This window comes from Sciurus carolinensis, chromosome 12 (assembly GCF_902686445.1).
Source record: "Sciurus carolinensis chromosome 12, mSciCar1.2, whole genome shotgun sequence".
Taxonomy (NCBI): domain Eukaryota; kingdom Metazoa; phylum Chordata; class Mammalia; order Rodentia; family Sciuridae; genus Sciurus; species Sciurus carolinensis.
Window position 1 is genome coordinate 11,951,432 of NC_062224.1, and position 22,827 is coordinate 11,974,258.

The following is a 22,827-nucleotide window of genomic DNA, read 5'->3' on the forward strand; positions in this document are numbered from 1 at the left end:
AAAAATGTTGGACTTGTAAAGATCAAGTTTATCCCATAGAAACATCAAGAAATCATTAGATTATGGTGAATTAATGCTGCACAATTTTATAAACAGTCAGTTTTCTAGAGCACTAAGTAGGAACTCAGTGAAGAAAAATGGGATACTATGTCAGACAATTTCAGTGTGTTTTTGCCTGCCATTGCCAAAGCTGCCTCACGGTGTGGTCCTTGTCCATAAGGTGTGTCAACACAGCTAACGGTTTCTCTCCTCAAAGTAGGGTGGCTGTACTAAATGCCACTGAAATTTATCTCATCAAAAACTTTGTAGTAATAAGAGAAATGCAAATCAAAACTACCCTAAGATTTCATCTCACCCCAATTAGAATGGCGACTATCAAGAACACAAGCAACAATAGGTGTTGGCGAGGATGTGGGGAAAAAGGTACACTCATACATTGCTGGTGGGGTTGCAAATTAGTGCAGCCACTCTGGAAAGCAGTATGGAAATTCCTCAGAAAGCTTGGAATGGAACCACCATTTGACCCAGCTATCCCACTCCTTGGCCTATACCCAAAGGACTTAAAATCAGCATACTACAAAGTAAGCCACATCAATGTTCATTGCTGCTGAATTCACTATAGCCAGATTGTGGAACCAACCTAGATGCCCTTCAGTTGATGAATGGATAAAGAAACTGTGGTATATATATACAATGGAATATTACTCCGCCATGAAGAATGATAAAAGTATGGCATTTGCAGGCAAATGGATGAAATTGGGGAATATCATGCTAAGTGAGATAAGCCAATCTCAAAAAACTAAAGGATGAATGATCTCGCTGATAAGCGGATGATGACATATAATGGGGGGTGGGAGGGGTTAGCATTAGGGTTAGGGTTAGGTTTAGGATTAAGGATAAGGAGGGTGGTAAGAATGGAGGAAGGAAGGACTGTATAGAGGGAAAAGAGGGATTGGAAGGGTGGGGGGGAAGGGAGAAAAATAACAGAATGAATCAAACAATATTACCCTATGTAAATTTATGATTACACAAATGGTACGCCTTGACTCCATGTACAAATAGAGAAACAACATGTATCCCATTTGTTTACAATAATAAAAAAACAAAAACAAAAACAAAAACAAAAAAACTTTGGAATATACTGGGTAGCAAAGCTTTGCTTGTGATCTCTAAAACGCATTGCTTTGGCATACATTGTAAACCACAGAGATGGTGATGAAATTAGATGACATGCCATAGCAGAACAGAGAGGCATCTTTTTCCTTATAGTGCAGCAAAGATACAATTTCATGTGAGATGTACGATGTAGAAAATGAATTCTTAGGTAAATAAAAATGGTACCTTTTTTTATGTGCCAAGATCCTCTGGTTGCCACATAATTTTTGTGTACCATGGAAAATTAAAAAAAAAAATTTTTGATTTTGTTTTGTTTTCATTTTTTTTAAAGAAAATATTTCAATTAATCTCCAGTGACATTTCCTCATGAATGGACAACTGACCATGAATCCAGAAGAGTGCAGGAGAAAATTGAGGCCCTTTGCAACATTGCTGCTTCTGCAAATCCCATGGTCAATCCTTAGAAAACAATGGAGTTTATGTTGTCTGGGGGAATCCAGCAATTTTCACAGATTCTGAATGCTCTTGGAAGTAGGCCAAATACAATGAGGGCAGGGGTTTCAAGAAGAAATGTGTTATCTTCATTGGTTGCTTTTGTTTGGATACAACAAGGCAAAATACAAAAAAAAAAAAACACTGAAACAAAATTACATCGGCTTAAACCTCTTAAGTCATCCCCATAACAAAATGGCTAGGGAAAGAATAATCTCTGGATATTGTTGATGGCAGTCAAGAAATTCTCCCATCTACTCTTGGCTCTTCTCTCGTCTGTGTTCACATCATGAGGTTGGGAGCAGAGCACCCAGCACAGCAGCACTTCCAATTTGGGGAAAGGATTCACCTGTTTTTAAAATAACAGGGATACTTGTGGAGAAGCCCCCAGAAGGATCCTTCTCATGTGGCATTGACGAGGACTGGATCATAGCCCTTTGAAACAGTGATTACATGTTAATGACAGTGGAATTAACATGAGTGACCCAAAGAAATAGTGTGGAGGAAAGAGATGTTTGAGAAACAATGATCTCAGTCACTTTTGATTCAATGTTTCCAGGTTGTCTAGGCTTTGAACTGTTGGGAAACTTAAAACCTAGTAAGATCTTAAGTTTTATTTCAACTAAATGGTTATGAGTCTCTGAGTTGGAGACTCAGACTCAAATGAATGGGTCTATATAAATAGACACAAAATGATTAGTTGTCTTATACACATATTTCTCCCTGATAGTTGGCACAAAAATAGTCCAGTGTGTGAAACCAGGAGCCTCATCCAGCAGCAGGTCTGTTAGAGGAGAAATGCAGAGACAGTGAGAGGAGTCTGACCACCTTTCACTTACTCTATCATTTAATGCAATCTGAATACCTCAGCATTAATGGAAACTAATACAGAAAGAAGAGAGACCCAATGACTGCAATTCAGATGTATCACAAGTTTGATGCATGGAAGCATAGTAAAAGCCACCGAGCAAGTGACTTGCTTAACATGGTATGGTTAAGGTTAAGATTTTATCTAGGCTACCTCAAGTATACTCTAGGTATGAGTAGAAATTCTTAGGAGAATACCAAACCACTGGAGAGCTTCCATTTTCTGTATGAAAGAAAGACAGGTGATGTCAACATATATTGGGCAGAAAAATCAGAATGAAAGGTGTGTATCAAGTACTAGTAAGATAACAAAGTCAAGAGAATAGCAGCCTTAAGACACCACCTTTTTAGGTATGATAATTCCTCTTGGTATCTGAGATGAAAGTTTGGTGTTTCTAGGTCTTATGATATGATATTCAAGGTCTATCAAAACAGCAGAAAGATGACCAATAAATGATGGAGTTTGACACTCTTCTCTTATACCTCTACATTGTATCAATATTCCTAATAGAATGATTAGGAAGCCAATTGTTCATTGCCCCCGATTAGTGATCTTCATCAATCTCCTCAAGTTTTCCATGAAGGTGAGATGAATTTTCTGTTCCTTACTACTGAAAGCATCAGAACCTAGCAATATTCTATATGACACTGTTCAGGACTTCATGCAACAAGAAAGGCAGTTTATTGATCTGTGTAATGTCACAACATGGTTTTCACTTAGAGTAATAAGCCTTCATAAATTTAATGTTTTCTTATTGGTGGATACTTAAATTTCTGCCAGAAAATTTTTATAGTTTGTGCAAAAAGAAGAGTCCACTGATCATGAGATTTTATTCAGCAGAGTTATAACATAACAGCTGCTTCAGGCCAATTTTGATAAGCCTCTGTTGATATTTTGATTGTCTGTATTCCCAGCTAGACATTGAAATCCCAAGGGAGAAGCTGTCTGTCTTCCATATTTTAATTGACCTACAAATCCCTCCCCCTAAAAAAAGATCCAATGACTTTATAATGAAGCAGAGTTCATCATACATGTTGTTGAGGGTGCTGACTAGTGAGGTCTGGTGGATGTGGAGCAAGGTCATTCTGGGTCTGTTTCTGGGACATTCAGGGAGAGACTTGGGCACAAGGTACCATGTGAATGTAGACCACCTGGAGCCCAGGATCAGTATAGATAAACATTTTTATCTCAGAGAAAAAACAGATAGTGATAATATCCAGCAAATGCAACCCAGGTAAAGTCAGGACACATCATAATCCAAGTTTGTGTGTCACAGGACATGATAGAATTTTAACAGTAAATTGCTAAATAGCAGAGAAGACTGAGGGTTCTCAGTGAGGTTAGTGACACTGAGCAAAATCAGCTTGAGAGAGGGCTGGTGTTCTACCAGGAAATTCTTTTCTGCTTACTTTCCAGGGTCAGAGCTTTTCACCTTCATAAATAAATACTATTCTTAGAATACAAAAGTGAAACATTAATTTCAGGGAACCAATAAACATCTCGGAGCTTTAGTAAATCACACAGAATTCCACTTTTCAGAAAAAACCTAGGCTTCCATTACATCGTGCAAAATACTTTCCTGGAGTGTCAGGCATTTATCCATCACTAAGCAGTGTGACATAACACCTTTTTTGGTGTGCACACTTCTCAGGACTGCACACTCATCAACAAGGGCCGTTTTCATTACAAAACAACATAAAAAGATTCAGAAAACATTTTTCCAATGAGAAAGTTAAAAAGGCTATTGTTTTTTTTTTTTTCAATTTTCACCTGTGATGCTTTCTGTGAGGATCAAAATTTGAATTCTGTGTATATGTTTGTGGGTGGAGATAGTGCATTTTTTCAAATCATGAGTGATTGAGAAGGGGCTTATCTTAACAAAATTAAAACCACTAGAAAATGGGATCTATGTAAGGGGTAGAGCTTTTGAATATGTAAAGGAAATACTGTTTTAATTTTATGTAGGTGATCAAAAAATGCATAGGTGATTAAAAAGCATGTAGGAGATCCATCCTAGTCTCACTATTCAGAAATAATAATTACTTGAAGTTTGTAGTCTTTTCATGGGAGAACTTTCCATCTACTAAGGTCTTCCTTAATTTCTTTTTTCAATGTTTTGTAGTTTTCATTGTAGAGATCTTTTACCTCTTTGGTTAGATTGATGCCCAAGTATTTTATTTTTTTTCGAGGCTATTGCAAATGGAGTTGGTTTCCTCATTTCCCTTTCAGATGTTTCATCGCTTGCATATAAAAATGCTTTAGATTTATGCATGTTGATTTTATAGCCTTCTATTTTGCTGAATTCATTGATGAGGTCTAGAAGTTTTCTGGAGGAGGTTTTTGGATCCTCTAAATATAGAATCATGTCATCTGCAAATAGTGACAGCTTGAGTTCCTCTTTTCCTATTCATATCCCTTTAATTTCTTTGGTCTGCCTAATTGCTCTGGCTAGAGTTTCGAGGACAATGTTGAATAGAAGTGGTGAAAGAGGACATCCCTGTCTTGTTCCCATTTTTAAAAGGAATGGTTTCAGTTTTTTTTCCATTAAGAGTGATGTTACCATGGGCTTAGCATAAATAGCCTTTACAATGTTCAGGTATGTTCTTACTATCCCTATTTTTTCTAGTGTTTTGTGCATGAAGGGGTGCTGTATTTTGTCGAACGCTTTTTCTGCGTCAATTGAAATAATCATATGATTCTTATCCTTAAGTCTATTGACATGATGGATTACGTTTATTGATTTATGAATGTTTAACCATCCTTGCATTCCAGGGAAGAACCCCACTTAATCGTGGTGCACAATTTTCTTAATATGTTTTTGGATATGGTTTGCCAATATTTTGTTAAGGATCTTTGCATCTATATTCATCAAGGATATTGGTCTAAAATTTTCTTTCCTTGATGTGTCTTTTCCTGATTTGGGTATGAGGGTGATAGAATGAGTTTGGTAGGGTACCCTCCTCTTGTATTTCCTGGAATATTTTGAGAAGTATTCGAATGAGTTCTTCTTTGAAGGTCTTGTAGAACACGGCTGAGAATTCATCTGGTCCTGGGCTTTTCTTGGATGGTATATTGTTAATAGCTTCTTCTATTTCATTGCTTGATATTGATCTGTTTAAATCGTGTATTTCCTCCTGGTTCAGTTTGGGAGGAGCATATGTCTCTAGAAATTTGTCAATGTCTTCAGTAGTTTCTATTTTGTTGGAATACAGATTTTCAACGTAGCTTCTCATTATGTTCTGTTTCTCAGTGGTGTCTGTCATGATATTTCCTTTTGCATCATGTATTTTAGTAATTTGAGTCTTCTCTCTCCTTCTCTTTGTTAGTGTGGCTAAGCGTTTATCTAGTTTGTTTACTTTGTCAAAGAACCATCTTTTTGTTTTTTCAATTTTTTGAATAGTATCTTTTGTTTCAATTTCATTGATTTCAGCTCTGATTTTAATTATTTCCTGTCTTCTACTACTTTTGCTGTTATTCTGTTATTCTGTTCTTCTTTTTCTAGAGTTTTGAGCTGTAATGTTAGGTCATTTAGTTGTTGACTTTTCATTCTTTTCTGGAATGCACTCCATGCAATGAATTTTCCTCTTAGTACCGCTTTCATAGTGTCCCAGAGATTTTGATATGTTGTATCGTCGTTCTCATTGACCTCTAACAATTTTTTAATCTCCTCCCTGATGTTTTTTGTTATCCATGTTTCATTCAATAGCATATTATTTAGTCTCCAGGTGTTGGAGTAATTTTTTTTTTTATTTTGTCATTGATTTCTACTCTCAGTCCATTATGATCTGATAGAACACAAGGCAGTATCTCTATTTTTTTGCATTTCCTAAGGGCTGCTTTCTGGCATAACACATGGTCTATTTTGGAGAAGGTTCCATGTGCTGCTGAGAAGAAAGTGTATCTGCTCGCTGATAGATGGAATATTCTATATATCTCTTAAGTCTAGGTTATTGATTGTGTTATTGAGTTCTATGGTTTCTTTGGTTGGATTTTGTTTGGAAGTTCTATGTAGTGGTGACAGCAGTGCATTAAATTTGCCCAGAATTATTGTGTTGTGGTCTATGTGATTTCTGAAATTGAGAAGAATTTGTTTGATGTACAGGGATGCACCATTGTTTGGGGCATAAATATTTACTATCGTTATGTCTTCCTGATTTATGGTTCCCTTAAGCAGTATGAAATGTCCTTCTTTATCCCTTCTGACTAACTTTGGCTTGAAGTCCACTTTATTGGATATAAGGATGGAAACCCCCACTTTTGTACTGAGTTCATGTGCGTGGTAGAATTTTTCCCATCCTTTCACCTTTACTCTGTGGATATCTTTTTCTATGAGATGAGTCTCTTGCAGGCAGCATATTGTTGGTCTTTCTTTTTAATCCATTCAGCTAGTCTATGTCTTTTCAGTGATGAGTTTAGACCATTAACGTTCAGGGTTTTTATTGAGAAATGATTTGTATTCCCAGTCATTTGGCTTATTTTTGGTTTTTAAGTTGGCTTTGTTTCTCCTTTGAGTGGTTTTTCTCTAAGGTAGTTTCTCCCTTTGCTGACCTCCATTGTTGCTTTTCATTTCCTCCTCATGGAATATTTTGTTGAGAACATTCAGTAGTGCAGGCTTTCTATTAGTAAATTCTTTTAACTTTTTTTTATCATGGAAGTATTTTATTTCATTTTTAAATCTGAAGGTTAGTTTTGCTGAGTATAGGATTCTTGGTTGGCAAACTTGTTCTTTCAGAGCTTGAAATATGTTGTTCCAGGCCCTTCTAGCTTTTAGAGTCTGGGTTGAGAAGCCGGCTGCTATCCATATTGGTCTCCCCCTATATGTAATCTGATGCTTTTCTCTCATGGCCTTCAAAATCCTATCTTTATTTTAAATGTTAGGTATTTTCATTATAATGTGCCTTCGTGTGGATCTGTTGTGATTCTGTGCATTTGGTGTTCTGTAAGCCTCTCATATTTGATTTTCCATTTAATTCTTCAGGTTTGGGAAATTTTCTGATATTATTTCATTGAATAGGTTCTTCATTCTTTTGGTTTGTATCTCTGTGCCTTCCTCAATCTCAATAATTCTTAAATTTGGTCTTTTCATGATGTCCCATAGTTCTTGGGGATTCTGTTCATGATTTCTTACTATTGTCTCTGTTTGGGAAACTTTATTTTCAAGATTAAATATTTTGTCTTCATTGTCTGAGGTTCTGTCTTCGAAGCAGTCTAGTCTGTTGGTGATGCTTTCCATTGAGTTTTTTATTTGGTTTATTGTCTCCTTCATTTCAACAATTTCCGTTTTTTTTTTTTTTTTTTTTTTTTTTTAGAATCTCTCATTTGCTCTCTTATCTCATCCTTTGCTTCATGTATCAACTTAATCATGTATAATCAGAAGTCCTTTTTCTGACATTTCTTCTAACATACTGTCATTGGATTCTATTACTATAGAATCTAGATTTGTTTGGATAATTTTCTTCCCTTGTTTTTTCATGTTGTTCATGTATCTTCCCCTCTAGTAGTGCAGATCTGGGGTATTGCAGATTTCCCCCTATAGGCTTATAGTGAACCTATAGGTTTCCAAAACCCTTTCTTTAAGGGGAGATCAATATTAGCAGTGCCCAATTCAGACACTATGCAATCCTAGACCAAATAGCCCCTATAGGGACAATAACAAAATTGTCATAATAAACAAAATGAGTTCAAATATTATCTTTGGTAAAACAAACAGGTTTGCAATAAGGTCTGCAGTTTCTAATGGAGGACAAAGAGGATGCAAAGGGATGTAGAATGTGGCTGTTAATGGGAGAAGAAAAGAATATACAGAAGTTCTAGAAAATAGAAAGGGTGAGAGTGTAATCAAAAGAAATCGGATGTTAGCATGCGAAAAAGGGAGAAAGAGACTCTGAGGGAACAGATAAACAAAAGGAAAAGAGTGCAAGAAAAGTAAAGAAATAAAAACTTACAATTTTTTAAAAAAGAAAATCTACTGTATATCATTCATATACTAATGAAACCTCCCAGTGTTCAGTAGCCTGATGCATGAGAGGTACCTGACAATGAGCTTCAAACACCCAGCAGGCATCTCAGGATGGGATTTTCCCCACCCAAAGATCAGAAGTACAGCTTCCAGGATTATCCAAGATGGCCGCTCTGGCTTCGAAATGTGTTGACAAATGGGGAGCTGCAGCTCAGGGGTGGACATGGTCAGCTGGAGGTCCTGGAGACAGGATGCGGTTGGTCCGGCAGGGGTCCTGGAGGTCCCGTGTGTTTGGTGTGGTTGTGGGATCCTGGAGGCTGGGTGCAATCAGTCGTTCTGGGGTCCCGGTGATAGGGCGCAGTCAGCTGGTCTGGGGATCCTGGCAGCAGGGAGCAGGCAGTCGATGTGAGGGCCCCAGAGACAGGGAGTGATTGGTGGGGTTGAGGGATCCTGGAGACGGGGCTCAGCCCGTCTGGCCAGGGGTCCTATGGGGCCTGGCTGTTGTCTCAAAATGGTGGCAGCCACGTGTAATCAAACCTGCAGGTACAGTGACAGTGAACTTCCAGGCAGCAGCAGGCAGCGGTGCTCCACTGGTGGTTGGCGATCAGTTTGCTGACTGTTGTTGGACGATCAGGAGGTGAACCTTGAGCATTGGGTGATGGATATGAGTAAGGCAGGCGATGGACAGGTGAGAGGCAGGAAAATGGCGGATGATCGACACCTGACAGTGAGCATTATGCTCTCAAAAAAGGCGTCGATACGCTGGCAGACTGCAGGTCATCACAGCAGACAAATGGGTAAACACCAGGGGATCGATAAGCAGCAAAAACTGCCTCACCGAGAAACAGATATCCTCTGCTTGTACCCGGCATTACGGAGGTACAAGGAACACAGCCTCCTTCTAGTCCGCCATCTTGGACCTCTGGAATGAGCTTTTCTTTAAAGGTTTTGTAGAACTCGGCTGAGAACCCATCTGTTCCTGGACTTTTCTTTGTTGGTAGGCTTTTGATGACTTCTATTTCATTGCTTGAAATTGGTCTATTTAAATTGTGTATGTCCTCCTCATTCAGTTTAGGCAATTCATATGTCTGTAGAAACCTGTTGATGTCTTTGAAATTTTCTATTTTGTTGGAGTATAGATTTTCAAAATAGCTACAAAATATTCTACAAAATATTCTACAAAATAGCTTCTAATTATGATTTGTACTTCAATCGTGTCTTTTGTGATATTTCCTTGTTCATTCCGAATTTAGTGGTTTGGGTTTTCTCTCATCTTCTCTTTGTGAGTGTGGCTAAGGATTTATCAATTTTGTTTATTTTTTTGAAAAACCAGCTATTTATTTTGTCAATTTTTTGTATTGTTTCTTTTGTTTCAATTTCATTGATTTCAGCTCTGAGTTTAACTATTTCCTGTCTTCTACTACTTTTGGTGTTGGACTGTTCTTCTTTTTCTATGACTTTGAGCTGTAGTGTTAGGTCGTTTATTTGTTGAGTTTTACTTCTTTTATTGAATGCACTCCATGAAATAAATTTTCCTCTAAGTACTGCTTTCATAGTGTCCCAGAGATTTTGATATGATGTTTCTTTGTTCTCATTTACCTCTAAGAATTTTTTAATTTCCTTACTAATATCTTCTGTTATCCATTCATCATATAATAGCATATTGTTTAATCTCCAGGTTTTGGAGTAGTTTCTGTTTTTTACTCTTTCATTATTTCTAACTTCAATCCATTATGATCTGATAGAATACAAGGTAGTATCTCTATCTTCTTGTATTTGCTAACCTTAGCTTTGTGGCATAATATATGGTCTGTTTTAGAGAAGGATTCATGTGCTGCTGAGAATAAAGTGTATTCGCTCTTGGTTGGATGGTATATTCTATAAATGTCCATTAAGACTAAATTATTGATTGTGGTATTGAGATCTATGGTTTCTTTGTTCAATTTTTGTTTGGAAGATCTGTCTAGTGGTGAGAGAGGCGTGTTAAAATCACCTAGTATTATTGTGTTATGGTCTGTTTGGTTTCTGAAATTGAGAAGGATTTGTTTGACATACATGGATGAGCCACTGTTTGGGGCATAGATGTTTATGATTGTTATGTCTTGTGATTTATGCTTCCCTTAAACAGTATGAAATGTCCTTCTTTATCCCTTCTGACTAACTTTGGCTTGAAGTCCACATTATCTGAAATGAGGATGGATACCCCAGTTTTTTTGCTGAGTCCATGTGCATGGTATGTTTTTCCCCATCCTTTCACCTTTAGTCTATGGGTATCTCTATGAGGTGAGTCTCTTGCAAGCAAAATATTGTTGTACCTTTCTTTTTAATCCAATCTGCCAGTCTATGTCTTTTGATTGATGAGTACGGGTCATTAACATTCAGGGTTACTATTAAGATATGATTTGTATTCCTGGTCATTTGGCTCATTTTTTAATTTTATTTATTTATTTATTTTTTTTTTTGACACGACTTGGTTCCTCCTTTATTTGACAAGTGCTTTAGGATAATTCCTCCCTTTGCTGATTTGCTCCTTTGCTTTTCATCTCTTCCTCATGAAATATTTTGCTAAGAATGTTCTGTAATGCTAGTTTTGTTTTTGTAAATTCTTTAAGCCTCTGTTTATCATGGAAGGATTTTATTTCATCGTCAAATTGGAAGGTATGTTTTGCTGGGTATACGATTCTTGGTTGGCATCCATTTTCTTTCAGGGCTTAAAAAATGTTGTTCCAGGCCCTTCTAGCTTTTAGGGTCTGGGTTGAAAAATCTGGTGATATCCATACTGGTTTCCCCCTGAATGTAATTTGGTTCTTTTCTCTCACAGCCTTTAAAAATCTGTCTCTATTTTGTATGTTAGGTATTTTCATAATAATGTGCCTTGGTGTGGGTCTGTTGTATTTTTGTGTATTTGGAGTCCTAAAAACCTCTTGTACTTGATTTTCCATTTCATTCTTCAGATTTGGGAAATTTTCTGATATTATTTTATTGAATAGATTGTTCATTCCTTTGGTTTGTTTCTCTAAACCTTCCTCAATCCCAATAATTCTTAAATTTGGCCTTTTCATGATATCCCATAGTTCTTGGAGATTCTGTTCATGATTTCTTACCATCTTCTCTGTTTGGTCAACTGTTTTTCAAGATTAAATATTTTGTCTTCAATATCTGAGGCTCTGTCTTCCAGGTGTTTTATCCTATTGGTTATGCTTTCTATGGAGTTCTTAAATGGTTTATTGTTTCCTTCATTTCAAGGATTTCTGTTTGTTTGTTTTTTTTTTCAATATCTCTAACTCTTTATTGAAATGATCTTATGCTTCCTGTATTTGCTCTTTTAACTGTCGATTGGTGCAATCATTCAATGCCTGCTTTTGCTCTTTCATCTCATCATTCAATGCCTGCATTTGCTCTTTCACCTCATTGTTTTCTTCCCTGACCAATTTAATTATGTACATTCTGAACTCCATTTCTGTCATTTGTTCTGCCATGCTGTCATTGGATTTTATTAATGTAACATCTAGATTTGTTTGGGGCATTTTCTTCCCTTGTTTTCTCATATTGTTCAAGTATCAGTGGACCACTGAGATATTGCAGATTTCCTCTATTGACTTATAATGTCCCTGAAGATTTCTAGTATATCCCCTCTTAGCCTTCAGTAGCCTGCAGTCTTGGAGGAACTTGATAATGCAGTGCTCCACAAGGAAGCTGCCTCCCTAGGGGTAGTGGCCTTCAGGTGGTGTATATTCCCTGCTAGTGGTCAGTGGTGCCTCCACTTGTTGACCAATGGTCATCCAAAGGGGAACTAGGCTGTGGGCTGAGGCAAGGCTTGTTTGGGCCTGTGTCTCTGGTTTTACCCTCCTTGTGGGAAAACCTCAACCGGCAGGGAAATCTCACTCGGTGGGGAGGTCTCGCTGGTCAGTTCCCCTCCTAGAGGTTCCCTTCAATCCACAACTACCGCCTGGGCTGGGCTGCCTTCCTCTGCAACGTTCCCAGGGCCCTGGACCTACTTCCTGGGCCTGGAGCCTCACCCTTCGCAGACGAGTCTCCTTAGGCTGCCCCTCCTCAGAGAATCTGCCCACAGTCCTGGAACCTTTGCTCTGCCCATCAGCTTGTCTCTGTGCGACTCTTCCACCAAGAAGTTGCCTAGGTCCTGGGACCGTGCTCTGCACCTAATCGCCTGGCTATGTGGCCCCTCCTCTGAGCAGCCACCTGGAGCCCTGTACAGTCGCTCTGAGTCCCAGTGACCCTCCGCATGCCTCTTCCTCCGGGCAGCCACCTGGTGTCCAGTGTGGTTGCTAGGAGTCCAAGCAACTCACTGTGCACCTCCTCCTCCAACAGCCACCCGTAGCCCTGGTGCAGTTACTCTGAGTCCAAGCGACCCACCACATGCCTCCTCCTCCGGGCAGCTGCCCGAAGCTCTGGTGCAGCCGCTCCGAGTCCAAACCACTCACCGTGTGCCTCCTCCTCTGGGCAGCCACCCATAACCCGGGTGCAGTCACTCCGAGCCCAAGCGACCCGCCGTGCTCCTCCTCCTCCTTCTGCAGGCAGCCCCCCTGTGTTCAGGATCAGACGCTCTGAGTCCAAACAGCTTGCTGCGCAGCTCCTCCTCTGGGCAGCTGTCCGGAGCCCCAGTGGCTTGCTCCGAGTCCAAGCGCTGTTCTGAGTGGCCTCCTCTACAAAGCTCCCAGTTGTCCGTGTTCACTGCTCCAGAGGGGTGTCTCGTTGGGCAACTCTACTTCACAAAGTTCCCTGCGTTCCGGGACTACCGTCCCATCCAGGATGCCTCCCCAAAGGGAGAGACTCACCCGGTGGCTTTGAGTTGGTCCCAAGTCTCTCAATATCTCCTCTTCTTGAATCCTGAGTCCTGGAGCAACATGAAATGCAGCCACCCTCTAGTCTGAATTAACATAAGTGACCCAAGGAAAAATCTAGAGAAAATGAATGTTGAGAAGACAAACAACTTTGTCCTTGAAATAATAATGAAAAATCAAGAATTTTTTTTTTTTAAGATTCAATGTTTCTAATCTTGCTTAGACTTTGAACTACTTGGGAAACTTAAGTTTTATTTAAGACCAAATGAGAATGGGTTGGAAACTCAGTTTTAAATGAATGGGTCTATGTAAAGAGAAGCAGAGTGATTTGTTCTCATTAGAGATGTTTCTTATACATAGTTGGTACAAGGACAGACCAACAGGTGAAAATGACAGGTGTTAACACAAAAAGACTGGGCAGAATGCAAACCTCACCAGTCATCTCAGTTGTTTATTCATGGGGTGCAGGAATAAATGGCACCTATGGATCCACATTCCTAGTGGAAAATGAAATACTGAACAAAGAAAGGGACTGAGTTTATATAGGTTTTTTTTGGGGGGGGTGGTCTAGTGTACATATCAATTTCCATGAGCATTTGGGAATTTGAGCTTTCTTTGGTTGAAGGTCTTTGGGCAATGTCTGGAGAGGATTTACTTTTGAGGTGATTACAGCCTCCTAGAGACTGTTTCTTTAAAGGTTGAGAATACACCTCCTCCCTATTTGCAGCTGGCACCTGGAAAACACTTGTCTTGGGAGATGAAGGTCATCAGTGCATGACCTTCATTTTTACTTCTTTTTCTCTGGCCTCATTATCTTGGGGATTTCTCATTTTCCATATCTATTAACAGGCCTCACCCAACAGTAGGTTTATTACAGAAGATATGTAAAGAGGACTCTGACCAACTTTCATTTACACTATTAGTTAATATAACATGAATACTTCAGCTTGTATGGGAACTTAGCAGAGAAAGGAGAGAGACTCATGACTTCAACTCTGGTGGATCAGGAATTTGATGACTGAAGAGGTAGTAGAAGCCACACTGCTAGAGAACTTCCAAGCATGGAATGATTAAAATTAAGATTTCATCTCAGCTACCTCAAGCATAATCTAGCTATGAATAGAAATTTTTAGGAGTTGAAATGCCAAAAAACTGGAAGCTTCAGTTATTTGCATGAAGAATAATAGGTGACATCTACATGTCTTTGGCAGATATTTAAACTAAGAGAATGAGTGTACTAAGATGTTAACAGAGTCAAGATGATAGCAGCCTTAGAGGATCACATTTTTAGAGACATGGTTTCCACTTGGTATCTGAGATGGAAATTTAGCTTCAAGGCCTAGTGATATAGATATTAAAGTCTCTATAAAAAGCAGAAAGCTTTCAGATAAACAACATAGTCCTGCATTTTCCTTTAAAACATATATGATATCAATATTCCTAATAGAATGATTAAGAAACTAAGTATTAGTTGCTCCCAATTGTTACCTACATCAATTTCCTCTAATTTTAAACCAAGTTGAATTGAATTTTCTGTTTTTGCATCTAAAACATCCTAATCTAGCACTTTTCAATATTAGAATGCTCAACACTTTATGCAGCATAGAAGGCAGCTTTTACTTTTTATGTTATTGATCTGAGTAATGTCACTACATGGTTCTCACTAAGGGTAATAATCCTTTATAAATTTCATATTTATTTACTGTTGGATATTAAGGTTTCTGACAGAGAATTTCTATATTTTTTAGAATAAGAAAAGAGTCCACTAATATCTGATTTCTTTTCAGGTAAATTGTGACAAGCCTCTTTGATATTTTATTTTTTTATATTACCATTAGATATTGAAATCCTAAGGGAGGAACCATCTATTTTCCCCTTGGAGCCCCTACTAAACAGCTAGGTGATCATCATGGATATGCGTGCATGCCAACCTCAATGGATCAGACAATGTGCGAAGAGTGTCTCATTGGAAACAGGAACTGGTGACCAGAGGGCCACCTGAGGTCTTTGCTCTAATTTTTGAGGTGGTAGATCCTTCTCCTAATATTTGTCAAATATCAAATTTGCAATGGTCTCAGTATAATTGCATATGACAAAATAAAGAGTTGGGCTTCTATCTTACCTGAATTTATGAATAAAAATATGTGTATGTAATATAGGAATCACTCTTTCACTGATATAGAACAGAAGAGGTGGGGCGCCTGAGCAATTTTCAGGATATAGTTTTATTTTAACTGCAGTGGTCCAGTTGCTAGATCTTGAGTCTGGTAATAACTTTTTAAAAAATATTTTTGAGTTGTAGATGGACCCAAGGCATTTATTTTATTATTCATTTTTATGGGGTTCTGATGATCAAGCCCAGTGCCTCACATGTGCTAGGTGAGCACATTACCACTGAGCCACAACCCCAGCTCCAAGTCTGATAATTCTTTAGACTTTATATTTAGTGGGGTGGTAACATGTCAGTGAGTGGATATATAACAGTTACTCTTTGTCCCATATTCTTAGGCTAGATAGAAGTTTTACAAGTTTTTGTTAAGAAACTAGAGATAATACCTGTACACAGTAACAAGCTCTTTTTAAGGCAGATTCTATCACACCTTTTGTCTGCTAACCTAGTGTTTACAAAAAGAGGAAGATTCAAACCAAAGTGTGCTCTGCAGATAAGCTGCTAAGATTTTGTTGACTATGACATTCTTTGACCTAGACTGAATCTCCAGGCCTGAAGGGGTTTGTATCTGTAGTCAAACTTACTGGCACTTTTTCTCTGACCCATTGGTTGACAATTCGTTCAGTGTTTCCTAAGGCTTGAAGTTGTCTTAATGTTATTTCCCTAGAGTCCTCCTCTTATCCTGTGATAAGGGGGGGATGTTTCTTATGCATTATCTCATATGGGGGAATTCAGTCCTCTTAGTAGGAGTGGATCTAATCTTTAACAGTGCAAAAGGGAGAATTTTGTCACAATGTAGGTGAGATTCCTGACAATTTTCCTTATTAAGCCTTTAATATCCAATATTTTTTACTTTAGCAGAACTCTGTGCCCTATAGGCAGTGTTTAATTTCCATCTGATATTTAAACTCTTGTTCAATAATTTTATCAACTCTGTCACAAAAACTGGCCCTCTGTCTGAGTGGATGGTTGTTGGAATGAGAAATCTAGGAATAATTGCCTCGGGGAGCATCCTCGGTACTTCTGTAGCCTTTCCAGTGTAGGCTGGGAAGGCTTTTACCCAAGCAGAATAAGTATACACAAAAGCCAGAAGATGTTTATGGGTTTGTGAGCATGGGAGTTCAGTAAAGTTTACTTCCATGTCTTCAAAAGGTGTATCCACTGTAGTTTGGATTTCTGGTGGAAGCCTTGGCCCTGGCATTGGTTGAGGTGGACACAAACTTTGCACTGTTCACAGGTCAACCAAGAAATTCTTGTGAGTCAGGGGGCATAGAAATGATGCATCAGAACAGTCTCAAGTGCCTTCTAACCAATGTGTGTTTTCCTGTGGAACTGCCTAATGAAGTCAGGGGCTTGAGTCTCAGAGATGACTACCCAAACTTCAGAAAATTACCACCATCCACCTGGGAGATAGCTTATTTTTTTCAGTCTTAAAACAATTACTTTCTTGCTGTGAATATTTTAGTTCCCATTCTGTTAGAGGATTAGGGGAAAGAGTGCATTTAACACAGAGTAGAGTTGAGTGCTTTGTTGCTTCTTGCAAGCTGAAGATTTTGCTTCTAGCTAGTGAACTCCATGATGCCAAACTCATACATGCACATAACATTTGATTAACCTCATAACTCAAGAACTTCCCCTTCATGCCCGCCTCCCTCCCCCAATCTGCTTCCTCTACTATTATTGTGATTTACTTAATATGATATGCATATACCTGTATATATGTGGATGATTTGATTTATTGATATACTGTGGCATGTGCATTCATGGAAATAGCATATTATGGTAGACTTCATTCCCCAATTACTTCCCCATGCTTTCCTTCCATTTTTTCCTCCCTCCTTCCTCTTGATTCCTTTCCTTTACTCTGTCAGTCTTCTTTGTAGCAAATGTTCTTTTCATAAATATATTCTGTGGACAAAAAGGACATTTTTCCTTACTTTCTCCAATGCCATAGCTGGAGACATGATCAGCATTAAAAATAAAAGCTGAAACAACTTTAATTACAATATGTTTGAAAATGTTTTTGTCGACTAGGATACGTTCATCGAAAGAAATCTCATAAATCACTTAGACATTTAGAAAATAGAGTGTTGTGACCAAATGTTGAACTAGTAGAGACCGAGTTTCTCCCATAGACACATCAAGAAAACCTTAGATTCTGGTGAATTCACATTGCAAAATTCTATAAACAGTCTGTTGTTTACAGCAACAAAAAAGCCCACAATGAAGAAAAATGAGATTAGAAGTGGCAGACGATTTCAGAGTGCTTTTGCCTGTGATTGCCAAAGCTGCCTCACGCAGCGTGTTCTTGATCCACAGGCATGTCAACAGAGTCATCCATTTCTTTTCTCAACGAAAGGTGACTGTACTAAATGTCACTGCCATGAGGTATTTACAACGTGGGTGGAAGGTGAACAGCACATCATTTTGGTCACCTGGTCACCAGACCCTCAGTCCATTTCCAACTCCAACTGCAGAAATTTATTTTATTGGTTTTGTTTTGTTTGTTTTGTTTTGTTTTTGGTGTGCATGTGTATCAGGGATTAAATGATTAAACTCAGGGACACTGGACCACTGAATCACATAAAAAAAAAAAACAACTTTGGAATATATTGGGTAGAAAACCTGTGCTTGGGATCTTAAACCACATTGCTTTGGCATGCAGTGTAATCTCATAGATGGTTGCTGAAATTAGATGATATGCCTTAGCAGATCAGAGAGGTAACTTTTTATTCATAGAGCAGCAAACATACAATTTCATGTGAAATGCTTGCTGTAGATAATAAATTCCTAGGTAAATAAAAATGCACCACTTTCTTATGTGCCATTTGTATGTTTGTCACAGAATCTTTGTGTGCCATAGAAAATAGAAGAAAATGGAAATTTGATTTTATTTCCTTTCCAATTTTTTTTTTTTTGAAGAAAATAATTCATTTAATCTCCAGTAGCACTTCCCGATGAATGGACAACTGACCTTGACTCCAGAAGACTGCAGGGGAAAATTGAGGCCATTTGCAACATTGCTGAATCTGTGAATTCCATGATCAGCCCTTAGAAACCAGTGGAGCTTATGCTATCCAGGAGGATTCAGCAATTTTCACAGGTTCTGAATACTCTTGGAAGTAGGTCAAATGCAATGAGGGTAGGGGTTTCAAGAAGAAACTTGTTATCTTCAATGGTTGCTTTTGTTTGGATACAACAAAGCAAAACAAAAATGAAAACAAAAACAAAAGATAAACCACTCCTACAAAACCACATTGTCTTAAACATCTTAGGTTACTCCCATAACAAGAAGTCCAGGGAAAGAATAAGCTCTGGATATTGTCCATGGCAGTCAAGAGCTTCTCCCACCTATACTTGGCTTTTCTCTCTTCTGTTTGTTGACATCATGTGGTTGGGAGCAGAGCATCCAGCAGAGCAGCACTTCCCATTTAGGAAAAGGATTCACCTCATTTTAAAATAGCCTACTTAGAACACAGGGATACTTGCAGAGAAGCCGCAACAGGATCCTTCTCATGTGGCCCTGACTAGATCTAGATTACAGCCTCTTTAAAACAGTAACTACATGCTAATGCCAATGCAATGGAATTAACATGAGTAACCCAAAGAAAGAATGTGGAGGAAAGAGATGTTTGACAAACAACAATCTCAGTCACTGAAATCATAATAAAAAGCAACAATTTATTTAGATTTGATGTTTCCAGGATGCCTAAGCTTTGAACTGTTGGGAAACTTAAAACCTATTAATATCTTAAGTTTTATTTAAACAAATGGTTATGAGTCTCTGAGTTGGAGACTGAGACTTAAATGACTGGGTCTATATAAATAGACACAGAATGATCAGTTGTCTTTATACACATATTTCTCCCTGATAGTTGGCCCAAGAATAGACCGATGTGTGAAACCAGGAGCATCACCCAGCAGCAGATCTGTTAGAGGAGAAATGCAGAGACAGTGAGAGGAGTCTGACCAACTTTCACTTACTCTATCATTTAAAGCAGTCTGAATACCTCAGCATTAATGGAAACTTAATAGGGGAAAGAACAGCTACCCAATGACTGCAATTCAGATGAATCACAAATTCGATGCATGGAAGCAAAGTAAAAGCCACAGATCATGTGACCTGCTTAACATGGCATGGCTAACGTTAAGATTTTATCTAGTTTACCTCAACTATACTCTAGGTATGAGTAGAAATTCTTAGGAGAATTTCAAAGAACTGGATAGCTTCCATTTTTAGCATGAAGAATGACAGGTGATGTGAACATATCTTGGGCAGAAAATTCAGAGAATGAATGGGGCGTATCAAGAAGTGGTAAGGTAACAAAGTCAAGATGATAGCACCCATAAAATGCCACCTAGTGCCACATAGTATCTGAGATGGAAGTTTGGTATTTCTAACCCTCATGATATACATATTCAAGGTCTCTATGAAAACAGCAGAAAGATCACCAATCAATGACATAGTTCAACACTTTTCTATCATACCTGCACATTATATCAATATTCCTAATGAAATGATTAGGATGCCAATTGTTCATTGCCCCAGATTAGTGATCATCATCAATTTCCACAATTTTTCACCAAGGTGGGTTGCATTTTCTGTTTATGTTAACTGAAAGAATCAGAACCTAGCAATTTTTCAATATTACACTATTCAGCACTTCATGCAACAATAAAGTCAGATTTTACCTTTCTGTTATTGATCTGTGTAATGTCACAGCATGGTTCTCACTTAGAGTAATAAGCCTTCATAAATTTAATATGTTCTTATTGTTAGATATTTAAGTTTCTGTCAGAAAATCTTCATAATTTGTGCAATAAAAGAGAGTCCATTGATTATGAGATTTTCTCCAGCACAGTTATCACGTGACACCTGTCCTACCATTTCAGGTATTGTGATGAGCCTCTGTTGATATTTTGATTTTCTCTATTCCCAATTAGACATTGAATTCCAAGGGAAGAGCCATCTCTTTCCACTTGGAGTCCTTGTTAAACTGCTGTGCTGATCACCCTGGATGTTCATGGCAGCCCTATGTGGATAGATCAGACCATTTGGGAAGAGTGTGTTTCAGTGGAAAGAGGGACTGGTGACCAGGGGGACAGCCCAAGAACTTAGCTGTAAACTTTGAGATGGTAGATTTTTCTTTTATTATTTGCCAACCATCAGCAAAGATGCCACAGTCTTAATATAATTGCTTTTAAAAAATAGAGATCTGGGCTCACATCTTACCTGATGTTTGGATGCAAACATATGTATATAATCCAGGAATAACTCTTGTTATTCTTAGTTTTAATAGCACAGATGTTTCATTCCAGGGTATGGAAAAACATCTCTCAGTGTAGGAATGGTCAAGTATATTTCAGGTACAGAAGAGTTGTTTAGAATTAATCATTTGTAGATCAAAGAATTGTTTATGACTCTTATAAAATTCCTTATATAGTACAGATATTTATATATGGCCATAATGTTTTATTTCTGCAATCTTACCATTTCATATTTTTTGTGATTTAATTTAGCCTACAAATTTCCCCACCAAAACCAGGTTCTATAAAGAAACAGAGTTCACCATGGATTTTTTTGAGGTTGACTAGTGTGTCTGGTGGACGTGGAAGAAGGGCATTCTGGTGGCTAGGACATTCAGAGAGACTTGGGCACAAGGTACCATGTCCATGTAGACCACCTGGAGCACAGGATCAGTACCGACAATTATTATCTCAGAGAGAAGAGAGATGGTGATAATGTCCTGCAAATGCAACCAAGGTAAAGTCAGAACACACCATAATCCAAGTTTGTATTTCACAGGAGGTGATAGGCAGGATTTTAATAGTAAACCATGAAAGAATAGAGAAGACTGAGGGCTCTCAGTGAAGTTAGTGGCCCTAAGCAAATGCAGTTTGAGAGAGGGCTGTTTTGTTTTTACAGGAATTTCTTTTCTGTTTAAATTTCAAGATCAGAGCTTTTCATCTTTAATTTCTTAGAATACAAAAGGGAAACATTAATTGCAGAGAACCAATAAACATACTGAAGTTTTAGCAATCACACAGAGTCTCACTTTTCAGTAAGAACCCTAGCCTTCCATTACATCCTGCAAAATAATTTCCTGGAACTGTTAGTCTTTTATTCTTCACTAAGCAGCTTGACATAACACCTTTATTGTTGCACACTTCTTGGGATTGTACACTAATTAACAAAGACAATTTCATTACTAAGCACTCTAAAAAGATTCAGAATATATTTTTCCAAAGAGAAAGTTTAAAATGGTATATTTTTTCAATTTTCCCCTGTGAGGAAAATTTTTCACACTTTCTGTGAGGATCAAAATTTGAATTTTGTGTACATATTTGTGGGTGGAATTGCATATTCCAATTGCAATAATAATTGCATTATTATTTCTAATAATGAGTGATTGAAAAAGAACTTATATTAATAAAATAAAAGCCACAAGAAAATAGGATTTGTGTAAGGGGCTGAGCCTTTGAATATAAAGAAAATACTTTTTTAGTATTATGAAGGAAACAAAAAATAATGCAGATGATTAAAAAGTATGTAGGAGATCAATCCTAGTCTCACTATTCAGAAATAATAATTACTTAAAATTTGTAGTCTTTTCTTTTGTATCATGCATCTTTTATGGATGTATTGTGTTGTTGATTATAATATATTCCCTTCTTTTTAAACTTAAATAAAAGCCCTTCTTTATATATTTAGTAATTTTCTTTAATAAACTTTCATGTTTAACTTCTGTTGCTTCAAATATTCCACTTCATCAGTGCATCAAAGGTTACACTGCTCTTTCAAAATTTATAGTATTTCAAGTGTTTTCCAGTTTCATCCTTCAGTGGATAATGTTGAACAAAGTTATATATAATAAATAAGTCTTAATTTTGTTTCTTACATATTGACAGTTTTCTCAAAGTTATCAAACAGGTGAGAGCTATAATATACTTTATCCATTGTTTTCCTATTGGAAACTAACTTGATGCGGTTGTAATAATTAGTCTTCCATTGAGAAGAATATCCCAATGAGTACAGACTTTAGTGTACACTTGTCAGTCCTGCAACATCTTAGTACTTGTTAGAAAAACTTGTGGAAAACATTTTGACAATGAGATATTAATTTCTGAGACTTCAAAAATGCTCCATAATCCTCTTCTAAAATTTTTTTCTGTACATGACAGATGATATAGTTCATCATTTCTAATAATAATGGCCAAGAAAGGTCTTCATGAACCAAAAACATTCCCTAAGCCAACCAATCAAAATATGAAAGAATAGGAATGAGATGTTTCCACACTAACAAATGATCATTATGTTTTCATTTCTTATCATAATGCATGACAATATTGTCAGGAGAAATCTTATTAATAATGAAAACATTTTATCACTGTGTATTAACTTATTTAACATTTTTTCCAT